The 14,225-nt window shown below is 36.3% G+C and overlaps 1 long non-coding RNA gene across 1 annotated transcript in view; it reads left to right on the forward strand.

Annotated features, from left to right (window-relative positions):
* The first annotated feature begins 1,318 nt into the window (after window positions 1-1,318).
* The window catches only part of LOC148213746 (uncharacterized), a 34,594-nt gene continuing 21,687 nt past the window's right edge, over window positions 1,319-14,225 (forward strand). Inside the window, exons 1-2 of the long non-coding RNA XR_015794008.1 lie at window positions 1,319-1,369; window positions 2,446-2,611. This is a non-coding gene — a long non-coding RNA (uncharacterized LOC148213746). The remainder of the gene's footprint in view (window positions 1,370-2,445; window positions 2,612-14,225) is intronic.

The following is a 14,225-nucleotide window of genomic DNA, read 5'->3' on the forward strand; positions in this document are numbered from 1 at the left end:
TATGCACAAAGAAGAGCTCTAGAATTTATTTCTTGCTTCAGATAGTTTTGTGTATTGAATACTACAATACTGGATGGGCAAAGGTGCTTTCAAAGCCTGAATAAACTCATTTAACACATGAGACTTTCTTTGTCAGGCAAGTAGGGCAGTGGAGAATTGAGAGAGGCAGCAGAGAAGAAGAGCTGCCACAGCCAGTGGCACTTTACCCACTATGGGAGAAGGCATTCATCACATGATCAACATGATGATTAGTCACATCACCATTGTCCTTGTCAATGGGCTCTGCAGGATTTTGCTGTCTCTGCTTCACTGCTATGCCTCGGAGGATGTCAGTTTCTGCAATTTATCTCCAGCCTGATATTTGATATTGATATTCACATGAATCTTGGAACAGGAGTGGGGTATTTCATCAGGAGCAGAAGTAATAACAATATCCTGCCTTTCCAGCAATATGTTCCCAGTCAAATATCAATCTTGCACACCTCTTCCTCCCACACCCATGTTGCATGGTGATGGAACATAACAGAACTGAGTAGGAAAGACAAAATAAATAAAATTATAAGAGCCATAACATTTGTTGCTGAATATCTGAATACCCATCCTCCAAGAATTTATCCAACCCTCTTTTAAAGCCATCCAAGTTAATGGCCATCACTATGTCTTGTGGTAATGAATGCCTTGCTAATCTTAGCCATAAAAGGAAGAGTTGTGTCACCCACCACCAATATCTGCAGGCCAAATCCAGTAGCAAACAGAATATATCCCACCCTGCACTCACCATCGCAAAAAAACATTTAGCTTTTCATGGGTGGGGGGAGGAGTTCCTTTTTCTGAGGAGAGTTTCTCTTGTAGCAGATGAAGTCACTGACAAAAAGATGGCTGAACACCATGCAACAACTGAGTAAAAATGGCACATTTCCTGCATACCAGGCCTGTCTTCAGGAAAGGCCCTAATCCCCAAGGGGGAAGAGACTTTAGCTGAACAATCAGAAAACTGGCGTGCTTTGTGGTGTTTATGCTGCTGCTTGTTAATGGATCCCCCTAAAGAAAGCAAAAGGGCTCTTACACAATTGAGGAGGCTATCATGGGAGTCTTCTGAGTGTGCCTTTTTTATTTGCTGCAGTCAGGTTAATGAGCTCACCAGCCCACTTGATGTTGAGGACTTTGGAACAAAGCAATCTCTCATTAAATGCTGCTTGGCACCACTCTCTTGAAGCAGAGGGACATTTGGATTATTGAATGCCTTTGTATTCTTCCTTCCTACCAGGCTATGGAGTCCAGCAGTGGCATCAGGCCCACACACTTCCTGGCAGGCATCCAGTCCTCCGCCTTCAAGCTGTATGGGCATTTGCCAATCTCAGCTGCACTGGTAGGCAAACAAGCATGGCACACGACTGCTTTGGCTGATGGCCAAGTTTGTGCAGGAGAACAATTGCCCTTGTTTTTCCTGTACAGGGAGACACATTCCTTGCCTATTCTGCTCCATTCAGCTGATTTACATGTCAAAGTTTTGTTATGATACAAAGGAATGTGCATTTATCTACATTTTCTTTCTCCTTTTACACCTTTTATTAGTCTCAGCTGTGCAGGTCATGAATTCATCAGTGGATTTATTTAAATATCCATTGCCTGTCAGTTTCTTCAGTGAAATGACCCTAGAGTGTTATCAGTTAGCTAGCAGGTGGGTCTGCTTATTCAGAATCTCACTGGCAACAGCACATCCTGGGTGAGGTGCAATCTATGCATGATCCAGCCCTCCCTGATATTACTCAGGAGATTTCCAATGGTTCAACTGTGAAGGCAGATCTCGCTATACATATATTCTGTTCAGCGTTGTTCTGCAGAAAGAAGAAGAGAAACTCTTGAATTTTAGAACAAAAATCAGTTTTAACCTTGGAACTAACAAAATTAAATAAAGCAGGTGCATATTCACAGTATAGTATATACTTATATGATTTTTTTTTTAATTATTGCCTCATCAGTCACAGGAAAGAATGTTACAGAAATAAGCCTCACGTTTGCAGTCTAGATGTGGACTATGTTCTTGGCTAATAAGTCTACTCTCACTAAGAATATTGGGAACAGGATTGTTTGTTATCTGGATTTTCTTTATTCCTCAGTAGTGCATGTTATTCTTTAGAACTGATTCAGAACTTCAACCAAAGTTGAAGAGTTGAGAAAACTCTATAATTTTTCAAGACCCTGCTTTGAATGCATACAGTAGCAAGGGTGTAGTTTTTAGTATTTCTAATTGAAAAATTATTAGGTACCAGGGACAGGATATCTCTTGATCTTCTGATGCCAGAGTAAGCGGCACTAAAGGAGATGAACCAGATAGTCTAGCTTGGCATAAAGCAATATAGTTCCATATCCATGGAAGCTGGGGTTTGAACCATGTTCTAAAATGTCAATGTCTGATCTTCTGATCCTGCTGTTGTATTCTAGAACTGAGAAGCCAGCCGACAATCAGATGAAAATTCCTTCCTGTCCTTGGACTGTTTCACTGATAAATGAAAACAAAGACATTGATGCTAAACATGATCAATGGAACTAAAGTTGGTATTTCGGCAGTATTGAATATTGCAAAGTCTTGTGGTGTCCTTGAATGAAGGTACAACTTTTTTCTTCCTATCTCTATTGTACCTAGTATCTTGTTTATTTACTAATTTTAATTTTTAGCCAGTAAGAGGTTGCTTGATGAAGTGGCCCTTGATCTGAGCAAGCAGGATCCTTTTAGATAAGACCGATCACTTAAATGAAACTCAGATAACAATTCTAAAAGGTTTTCACCTAAGTAAAGCCTTACTGAAAGTGCTCCATAAATTCCCTATACTTTTACTATCCTAAATTGGTGCACAGAATATTAAATAACAACAGCAACAAAAGCCTTGATCTACTATATGACATAAGCAGAGGGGCTAGGATTTAGTAAGTTTTCTTCAACATGAGGCCCTCCAAATGTATTGGAATGCAATTCTTATCAGACCTAGTCAGCATAGCTAGAAGCTTATATAAGACAAGATAAGCTCCTAAGAACGCAAACTAATTTAGATGCCACAGCACGGGTGTAGTGTATTTGCATTAAAATAGGCACAACTTGATCAAACTTTAAAAGAATAACTGAATAGAATAGCTCCACATAAAGTATATTATAATGATTAAGCTTCAAAATTAGGAAGGCACAGATGATGGATATGTGACCTAATTGGGAAAAAAGCCCAAATACCCGACAGCACTGACTTTGCATTTTCACAAATTGATGAAAATATCCAGTCCTTATCACTACTGAAACCAGGAGTGTCTGACTAAAGATGCACCAGTTTGTTAATTAAATATGTATATGTGTTCCATTGTAGCTACCATATTATGCAAATGATGTGAATCACAAGATTTTACCCTGATTCCAAATGCAAAATGCATATTAGGAACATGCAGCAAACCTTTTCAGATATGATATTTCTTAAACAGTTCCTAGGTTTTCCACTAGTGAATACCTGAGTCATTTTCATGGCAGCTAACCTCATAACATGTTAGAAGTCTACCTTCAATCAACTCCAAGTCCTCAGCAAAACTACTCCTTTCACATATATCCTGAAATACAGGCATTCTGAAGGTGCCTTTGCAATGATGATCATCATTGTCATCATCTAGTAGTTCATTCGAAGTCTACCCAAACCTGGTTTTCATTCCAAACTGATGCTTGCCCTTAGAAAGATATATTTCGTACCTCAGTTTTATAGACTCTTTCAATACAAACTACCATCGCTGCTTAGAAATAAGTATTATTTGGTTTCATGGGTTTGCTCCTAGATAAGTACATGAGGCAGACACAAATTTTTATAAAGTATGCAAAATGAAATTAAGTCATATCATATCTGAAAGTTTATGGGCGTTTGGGGGAGAAAGGGACAGAACAGAACACTGTGGGCAGCAAGAAAGTAAAATGTTTCCAGGGCACATGAAAGATAGGTACCAGTGTAGCTGCCATCTTGACTGTTTTGACCATACCCTGCAGACACCCCTGGCTGAGAGAGTGTTTCTAAGGGGATAGATTAGGAATAATTTGCTTAGGTGGGCTGATTGCAACAGTGTTAGAAAAGAAGCACGAATGAATTTTCAGACTACTTGGAGCCGTTCTAATCTATTAATGCATTATTTCAGTTTGTAAGTAACTAAAACTGTTGAAGACATCTCTCTGGGCCTTACTTTTTCCTCAGGTATTGCTTAGTTTTCCAAAAGAATGTGTCATGCTGTTAGTCCTTCGTTAAAAGCTGCATTTAAAATATATGCTCATTTGTATTCTGTATTATTTTTATGCTTCTTTGATATCTTCCATTCATTAATTCATCATGTACACTTCTTTAAATTATTAGAACTACATCCTGTTTTGTAACTTTATGCAAAGATAGACCATTGATTGGTCTGTAACAATTTAAGAAATTCTTTGTGGTACTTCATTTGTTCCCTAAAATCTTTGGTGATTATTCTACCACAATATAATAGGGTTGGCTTAGTCCCACCATTTCCATGGGATGCTTCATTTGCACACCAAATTCTTCTATAATTACTAGAGTGAAACAGATTTGCTTAAGCCAGTGTTTCTCAACCTTGGCAACTTTAAGATGTGTGGGCTTCAACTCCCAGAGTTGCCAAGGTTGAGAAACACTGGCTTAGGCCCTCCACTTTCGTAAAGCTGGTGTTTATTCTTTGGAATCATGATTGCAGAGGTTGATTTACAAGGATGGATTCTTTGGAGAGTTCCCTTTTTCTCCCATGCTGTTCAACCAATTGTGCTTTATATTCTCTTCCCCAAAGTTAAATGCTATTATCTCTTATTCTCAGGGGAATAGAATCCCTGTTCAGAATCTGCATTTGAGTTTTCAGTGAAATGTGTGTGCTTTCTTACTGTTGTTTGATGTTGTTTTAGAGGGAAAACTGAGCTAGAATTTAAGATCTTTTCTCACATCCACAAATATTTCCCCTGTCCCCCTTCTTCAGCCCCCTTTCAGGCCATTTAGGAACAGGAACAGAATAAGATGAACACCTTCGATATCCAAAAGAGATCATATTGCCACCTATTATACACTGGAGAAAATACAACTGTTAGGAACTAGGTGAGATGTACGTTCACAAGCTTTGCATATCCTCATGTAACTTAAAGCCTAAATCATTATTTGTTTGAAAGTTAACCAATCACATCATTATTTCCCCTTTGTCCTTACATAATAAAGAATTTGTTTTTTTAAAAAAATAGTAAAAGATAGTACAGCAGCATAATTAGAAGTGAAGCAAATAACTCCTTGAAATATGTGACTCCTGAAAATGCCCCAAATAAAACCCTAAAAGATTGAAATGTGCTCTGAGAACGAAAGCTCCAAAGATGGCTGACTCCTCCCTGTCGTCCGCATTATCCACATCTGCCTTCTGCACAGATCGTGACAAAAGTATAGACGTGCTCATGTATATGTGTCACAAAAGGCAGGCTCAATATTTTCAATTTATTGCGTTAACTCAATATTTCTATTAAGGACAGCCTTGTTTCCTTTTTATGCCCTTGATTAGGTAACTGTCATCTGCAAAAAGACATATCAAAAGCCTTTTTCAAAATTCCATGGTATTTTTCTAGTCATTCACCAAACAAAATTTCATTTTCATAATTATTCAGCAGCTTAGAGTGCTATGGAATATGTTTGTTTTGCTCTGTGTTTTTTGCATGTTTTCTTGCTGAAGGGAGAGAATTTACATGAAAATAATGCTTGGCCCAGTTTTGGTCATCCTGAGAATTTTAAAATCTAACTCAGGTAAGCACATTAAAATTATGTGCGTATGGACATATATATCTGTGTGTACAGTGTGGGGTGGGTATGTGTGCATATGTTGTGAAACCAATAATTTATATTAAATCTTCCTTGTTTCTCTGCTATTCTTTTATGCCTTGTCACTGAAATCTTAATACATTTCCCTTTTACATGAGTGGAAGGCAATAATAAACTTCATGATGTGCCATGCAGCCACAGCATCTAGGTTTGAGCAATAAGGTGGAAGCACTGACACACAGACCCGCACAGAGCGGTATCTACGATCAGAAGATAGATTTTATTAGGCTATTTTTAGCAAACAGCTGACTGACTAAAGGGATGTCGCCTTCCCTGGTAGAGTGGCAGGAATACACGCTACGGCTAGCAACACAGCCTTGAGCAAAGAGAAGGTGTGAGCGCGGGCATTTTTTTTCCATGCTACTAATCAATATTGCATTAATGACTCTCGCATGACCTTTAACCCGACAAGAATGCCAATAGTACAGCACAGCAACGGGCCGTCTGCAAGGACTGCCTAATGTAAGCTACCAATTTTATAATCGATCAGGAGTCATCTTTGTGAAGAAAGCTTGCAATCCCCAAAAAGAGCAGGCAATTTTGGAAAGGTCGGGACGAAGGTACTATTTGCTTGACCTCCGCTTTCAAATGGACACGGCGCTTATTACCATTAAAAGATGGCATTTTTTTTTACAAAAAGGTTCTCTTCCCCCCTCCCCAACATATTTTTAGTAAGCCTTTGGGCATTTTCACTGTCCCTAAAAGAATATGGTTGCATGGCAACCTCTATGGTTGCTATGGTGACTCCATGTGTAAGCAGCTGCTGCAATCAGAATTAACTCCGGGCTGCAGGTTTGTCATTCCAATACACGGGAAGGGGAAGACAAATAGACAGCACACGGCCGTAAAGGGAAACTCACCTAGATAATGTCGCTCAGAAACATATGTTCAACAATTATTCTTTCCTGTGTTTTATTGCCACAATTACAGCTAAACTAAGATTGCAAAATTATATGGTTTTAATTTGCTACCACTGACTATGTTTCAAGTCCATTCAGATTAACCCCATAGTTCATTTTTGAGCCAAAACAAAGCAAAAAAATCATCTGCTTGGGCCCCACAGAGGGTGAAAATAAGGAGACTAGCTGGAAGCATAATATGACAGAACACAATGTCCAAAGTAAAAGTATGGCTTACTGTGCAAAACTAGCTCTGAAATCTCAGCTTTGTTTGAATATATTTCTCCTGCACTGAATTTCCTGAAAGTATCTCCTAATGCTGACTAGAAAGCTGAAAAAGCAAGTCACATTTGTCCAAATGTGCTGAAATTTCATCTCTGGCTCTTTCCATCCTGGGCTAAGATTGAGAATATTAGGACTACAATATCTGGCCTGCAGAAATCTGGATGACCAGTTGAAGGCATCCAAGAGATGCATACAGTTCATTGCTACCATCTTTTTTGTGGCTCAGTTATGGTCATCCAAGGGTACGTTGCGATATCTACATGATCACTCAGAAACGATCACTCAAAAACAATCAGACATAGAGGGAACTGATCTCAAAAATGAATTAACTGTGTAGCCTAGGCTTCAGAAATACTTGCTTTTCTTAGTATGCTTCTGACTATTAACATTCATAGGTATATATTAACACAAGATATATAACTTTTTTGTGCCACTACAGTTATATCATAAGTCAAAAGACCATAGCACATACTTTGAGTACTTTTCATTTAGTACTTGGATAAGTTTAATTTATGTATAATTTCTCTAAATAGTGAGACAATTTATTGCTTTGTTTTCCTTTGGAATTTCATTAAGGATCTAATATGAAAAGGTGGTTTATTCTCTCTAAAAACCTTGATAGATAGCAATTAATATTCTAATATGATGAATTTGGTATTTCTTATTTGTTTTCCACCCCTCTACCTTATTTTTATATAATACCTAACGACACATTTCAATAACATTGTCTGTGTAAATATGTTGGCTGTTTCCCCCCACCTCCCAAAAAGTAAAACTAAATGTGTTCAGTGATATAGAAGAAACCTATGGGTCATATAAACATAAGCAGGGGGGACGGACTTCATTCTGCTTGCTAGATTCTATTATATTTGTGATTATACAAGTTGGAAATTGCACTTTTGTGAAGTAGTTCCATCATCTAAACATTTTGGTTAAGATTACATGCACAGGACAGAGGAAGGCAGTTAACAGCTAGCATTTGACTTTAACAAGTCCTTTCTGTCTTTTAGACCTGTGGAGCCAGTGCTAATACCAGGATTGTTTGAAAAGACAAATGATAAACATTACTGAATAAAACAATCTGCAAATCAGTGGTCATGATTAAGTTATAAACAACCAAGTGACACATATTAAACAGAAATCCCATGCATGTTTATTGAAAGATACTTCTCAGTGGCACCTACACCTAGATAAGTCTGCCACATTTGTACCATCCTGAACGTACCTTAACTAACACAAGTAAACCCTATTGCATACAACTGAACTCTTTCTAAGTAGACATGCATGGATGGTGCTGCATATATAACTCATTAGGTGGGATCTCACACACTTATAACTGGGACACATAACAGCAGTCTGTGCCATGATTAAAATACATCAGCTAGAGTATGTGCACATATGGCTTGCTATTTTGGAAAGGAGAAAAACAAAAACAAAACAAATACAGTTTGAGTAAATAGAAATTCATTTGGTTGGTATGATGCATTGCTTGTGCTCATATTTATGTACCTCATAAAGCAGTCCATTATTTTTAAATACATAGAGCTCACTGACTCATATGCAGCTTCTAACATGAAGGTTGTATATTAATGTAGATTAGCATAATTAGAATGCATACACACAATAATCAGTTTTAATAAATTCTGTCTATCCAGGTTCTTACTAAAACTTATATTAAAATCAGTATGTATGTATGTGTATGTATGTGTGTGTGTATGTAAGCGTGAATGTATATATATGCATGCAGCATATCGCTTTTTAAACACAACAGAAACTATTATCCATATACAAGATAGCTGGGCATGGTGTTTATATATTTCTTCCTCCCTTGCTAAAATAGCTGAATATTTCTACTTCAGGACTGCAGGGTGGGAATTGTAGTATATAATCTCCTTCCCCCTACAAATCCTGCAAAATCATTCAGTAGAAAAATGAACTGTGTGCAACGTACTACTTGAGACAATATTTGATTTCTCTGGACACATTATAGTCTATAAACCTCTAAAGACAGAGGTTAATAATAGGAGTAAAGATAGACCTTTATCTATAGTAATGCTAGCAGGTGCTGCTATAATAAACAAATGCACACAGCATACAGTGACCTATTTTCTAATCAGGGCAAAGAAAATAACACCATCAAATTCTTCACCATCACCCCCAACCTTTAAGAATATCTCATAATGCAATCTTCAGACCAGCAAAAATGACCATATGAAAGCAAATGTTTATTGCCTCTCACCTCAGCAAACAAACACCAATGGTTCCTTACGTGTTAAATCAATTAAACCTGCAAGCCTTCTTTCTGAACCGGCTGAAGGGGATCCATGGCACACATCGGAGGGGGGTCCCTTTTCCAAGGGATAATGCAACTCAACGCCCCTCCCCCCCCCGCAAATACTCTGCCTGCTACATTGTTCTGTCTTCAGCCTTGGAGCCAGGCCTTTCTACAACCAACATTGCAACATTAAGCTGCCCTCTAATAAACTCTGTATAGAGAAAGCAAACTGCAAAAGGGTAGATGATAAAAGTATTCCAATTGGTGCTTTATTTGACTATATCCTTAAAGTGATGTTCACCTGTCTGAGTCTCCAGTAGGTTTGTGCTGGTGTCAGTGCTGGCTTAAGACATTCTGATTTCAATGGGATTCAATTATTCACATTTACAAAACATCTTGGGAAGCAGGATGGATGAAAAGGACCCTGAAACTACAATCTGCCCAAGTCAAAGTGCTTCTAAAACAACTGAAATGTTATTGGATAGGAAACAGACCGTTATTCCAAACTGGACTTGTCTAGGCTAGAATTCATTTTGGTATTAGCGTAGATTAGTGAGAGAGATGTAAATCCTTTCCACAAAGGCTAAAAGTGATAAAAGGGAAGAAGCAAGAGCAATTCTAGCATCTCCATAAGTGTCATGCTAAAGGTGAATGTTTAAAATGGTGAATGCAGTGTTAGATATGTGGGGGAAATGTGGTCAATCCTTTTTTTAAAACGTTTTTATTTCATATTGCTTTATATTCAAGGAACACAATTTTTCTATTTTACTCATATGAAAATTGTGATGAAACAACATGTAGCAACATTTTCAGACTCTTTCTAAAAAGAAAGAATTATGAAAGCAAACTTATAATTTTGGGGCTAAGCAATTTATGACAGTTTAGATGTACTTAAGAAATCCTTTTCCAATATATGTGAACACAGTTTATAGTAAGACAATGATGACACCAAGATATACCCCTATATATATGGTTTGAAAATAATTTGTATTTTTTTTTAAATAATGTCAGACATACCTGATCCTTCATAAACTAGGTTAAAATTTTAATTCAGCTGTTTCAGTATGTTATCAGGCTGCCAGAAAATATAAAAACAGAACAAATTGTACTGAAAACAATTAAATTCATTTCAGAATTTTCTATACAAGTTTAGATAATTTGTTTCTCAGCAGTTAATTGTTCCTAATCCCATCTTAATTTTGGATATATTTTTCTATTGCTTTTTATGGGGACCCCAAAAATTATTGGGGATAATTTTTTCATTCTTTTTAAAATCTAGCAACAACCCAATAGAGGTAATGTAACACTTTTATTTTCAATTTTTAAATGTTTATAAGTGTTATGACTACTTTTTATTGTTTTTATTTCTTGGGTACATTTTATCTTGGCGGTACACTTTATAGAAAGGCAGGATATAAATTTTGATACATGAATAAATAAATAGTATGAGAGAGGCAATTAAAAGTGTGAAATCAACTTTTCAACTCAATGATATTTCTAAATTGTTATTTCAGACTTAGCCTTAGTCAGTTTCTCTGATTGATTCTGAATAGTTTTGAGCTATTCTTTCTACATACAGATGCTTTCCATAAGAAAATATTCATTTTGATTCATTCACCAAAATATATGAAGTCATGTATAAAGACCGGTGCATGCATGCACACACACATTGGTGTTTCAAACATATTCTTTGATACATATAGTTTCCTTCCTTCTTTCAGCCTTATCAGCATAAAATATGCACCTAGGCAAATAAGTTGGCCATGTGAGTTCCCGGATAACAATTCCTCTGAATGTTCAGTGAAGCACAAGCCGGATATTTACTGTGGCTGTCCGGATGTCCCTTTGAGCTTCTTTACTTTCCTGGACATAAAAGAGCAAGCTTCTCGCCAATATAAAGCAATAGTACAGAATGTGGATCCATTGCATCCCACTGTCAGTCTATCACATTTTGGCATAGTCCCAGAGATGATGCTTTTTCTTTTTCTGCAAGTCAATGCTGGTACAGTTTCAGTTAAGTGCTTGGCCAAGGATACTAAGGTAGCTAAAAGAGACACCTATGTGAGTTGGTATGCCTTCCAGTTGATGCACAGGAAGTTTTGACAATCCCACCAAAGCACAGTGATGGGATTGCAGCCTGTTTACTGATTTGTAAAAGAATGAAAACTATGATGTTGAATGATTACGTGAAAGATGTATTTTTTAAAAACTTTATAACCAAGATGAAGCAAATTGGCTTCCTGAAACTATGCACCAATGTCTATCTCATGGATGACTAAGCTTGCTTGCGTGTGCATATGTACGCATGTGCACACACTCACAAAAACACATTTCAGTATGAAATACCAAGATTTATTTTGCCTTTATGTCAAGCAATGAGTATTATTTATCTGATATAAATAGGGGCTAAGTGGTTAAAAACAGTTGACAAACAGAAATATTTCTGAAAGAAGTCCACATTCAAAGACTAGTGTCAGGTCTTATGTTCATGACTATTAATGACTCCGTTATTTCTGACTATCAAGTCAAGCAAACATTCAAACATTTGCTTGTCCAGTGTAATTGAAAATTCAAATGAAAGTAAACAGAACAAAAAAGATGAAAGTAAATTGTTTGAATATAGTGGATTATATATTTTTTATGATTCTGAACTTCTTATGCACATATGCACACATACAGAGAAAAAGAAAAAGAGAGAGAGATTTAAAAGCACACAACAGAACAAAATCAAAATAACACACCAGCCAAAACAGCATCCTCTATGCAGTCTGAAATCTTGTCAGTATTCAATGGAAGTTTTGTTTTCACAAGACTAAGTGTAATTTGGAACAATATAAATATATGCCTCTTTGAGACTTACACATGTCCCAGAAACCTCATTGTGTGAACTGTGAGATTCTTCATATCCAAGTTAAACTATAGCCACTGCAAACATTTGTTTTTGTTTTTTTGCCAGAATAATAGCCTTGCCCTTGCAGCAAATTAAGTAATAGAATTAAAAGATTTCTTAGCCACAAGTCTCATTTAAAGACATATATATCCAATTAGCCAGATGCTTATTTTCATGTACAATTAGCAAATCATTTCATAGTTACAAAACCAGGAGGGAGAATTATTACTAAACTCATAGTACCTGACTTACTAATCTAATACTGGTCACTTCAGAAAATGTTGTGATGATATTGTACAAGCCAGCTGCAGCAACATTTTATGTACTGAACTGATGTTTTAGGTTTGAAAAGAATTGGAAAGATATGGCAAGTCCTTAATGAAGGTCTAGATATAAAGTATTTTAATGCTGTTAAATGAAATAAATTAGATTTCATAATAATATTTCCCTTTACTTTAATATAAAAGCCACTTCTCATACTTGTAGACGTTAAAAAAAAATCCTAACTCAGAAAAAAATAAAATAAAATAACCTATAGAAATCACAAGGGTTATTTCTCAAGAAATTGTTTTAAGAATTTCATTATTTGTGTTTTTGTTTTGTACAGGAAAGGAAAGGAAGAAAAAACATTAACACAGCTATTAATATTCTTTTTGAATAGCATAAGGTGATTTGCAAAGACAAAATTATAAAAGCATACAAATCAGACACAACTGAACAAATTATATTTAATATAATTTCTAGAGGATAGATATCACTTAATATTAGAAGGAATATTTCAGTACCAGAAGATTAACAAAATTGCTCTTTTTTTAATCAGAGCATATAATTCAGAAGAAAATGTACTTTTTTTTCCAAACATGCAGAATATTTAATTGTGAAATTTGGGCTAGCCCTATAATCAAGAGTATTCTGTAGTCATAATTAGTACCCTGTTAAAGTTGCAATCCATTATTATTTATATGAAGGTAAATATACATGAAATACTTACTGAACATAGTAAGATTAATCTTGGTGTGTGTGCCTATAGAGGATTGTGTTTATGAAAGTACTTATTTGAAAGGGCTGGAACAATGTTACTACTATAGATCATTTTCTTCCTCTCTCCTTTTTATCTAGTTTAATTTATAATCATAGAATTTCTTGATAGTTGTTTGTTTTTGCCCTTTTCTTGCAAATATGTTTTCTGTGTCCAAAAAAAGGAGGGGAGAGGAATTAACATACAGAAATGTCTCACATTACAGATTACTCTTTCTCCATATGTAAAAGCTACTGTATGCATAGGTGTGTGGATACATACAAACCATGTCCATTTCTCACTTTAAGAGGAAGGACTGTAGCTCAGTGCCTAAGGACGTGGCTAAGCATGCAGAGGGTCCAAGATTTATTCCCCAGCACTTCCAAGCAGGACTTGGGTAAAATCCCTCTCTGAAGCTCAGAACAGGTGCTTGACAATCAGTGTGGGTGTACTAGTTATATGTTTCTGTATAAGGCATCCTCTTATGTTTTATCATGCATACATGAGGGCACATGTCAGTTGGGGCAAAGAATTTTTAAAAAAGGCCCTGCCTAGCATCTGTCCCTGCCCCCATCACCCCCATCAATGAAAAGATATACGGGTTCTTTCAGTTATCTTGTGATTGGAACTTACTCCAAGCTGAACACTATTCATCCAAACTCATGCTGATTCCTTAGAAGAATTTGCTCATGAGAACACACACATTTTAACATAATAACCTAAGAACAACATCGGCTTCAAGTGCAAACAAAAATATTTAATATATTGCAAGTAGAAGCAATTGTCTCATTACTTTATGTGCAGATTGTAGACCCCATTTCACTGAATGAGATGTAAGATATTCAAGGTTTTGTTTAACAACAGTGAGCTTCCAGGCTTTTTGTCCAAATTACAGGTTTGTTCTGACATTATTAGGTGATAAAATTATGTGAAATACATGAAGTCTAACATTTTTCTATTCAAGGAACAGAACTACAGGGAG

This window comes from Python bivittatus, unplaced genomic scaffold, assembly GCF_059951505.1.
Source record: "Python bivittatus isolate LINGU-HERP-01145 unplaced genomic scaffold, Pbiv_v1 ctg000840_np1212, whole genome shotgun sequence".
NCBI lineage: Eukaryota > Metazoa > Chordata > Lepidosauria > Squamata > Pythonidae > Python > Python bivittatus.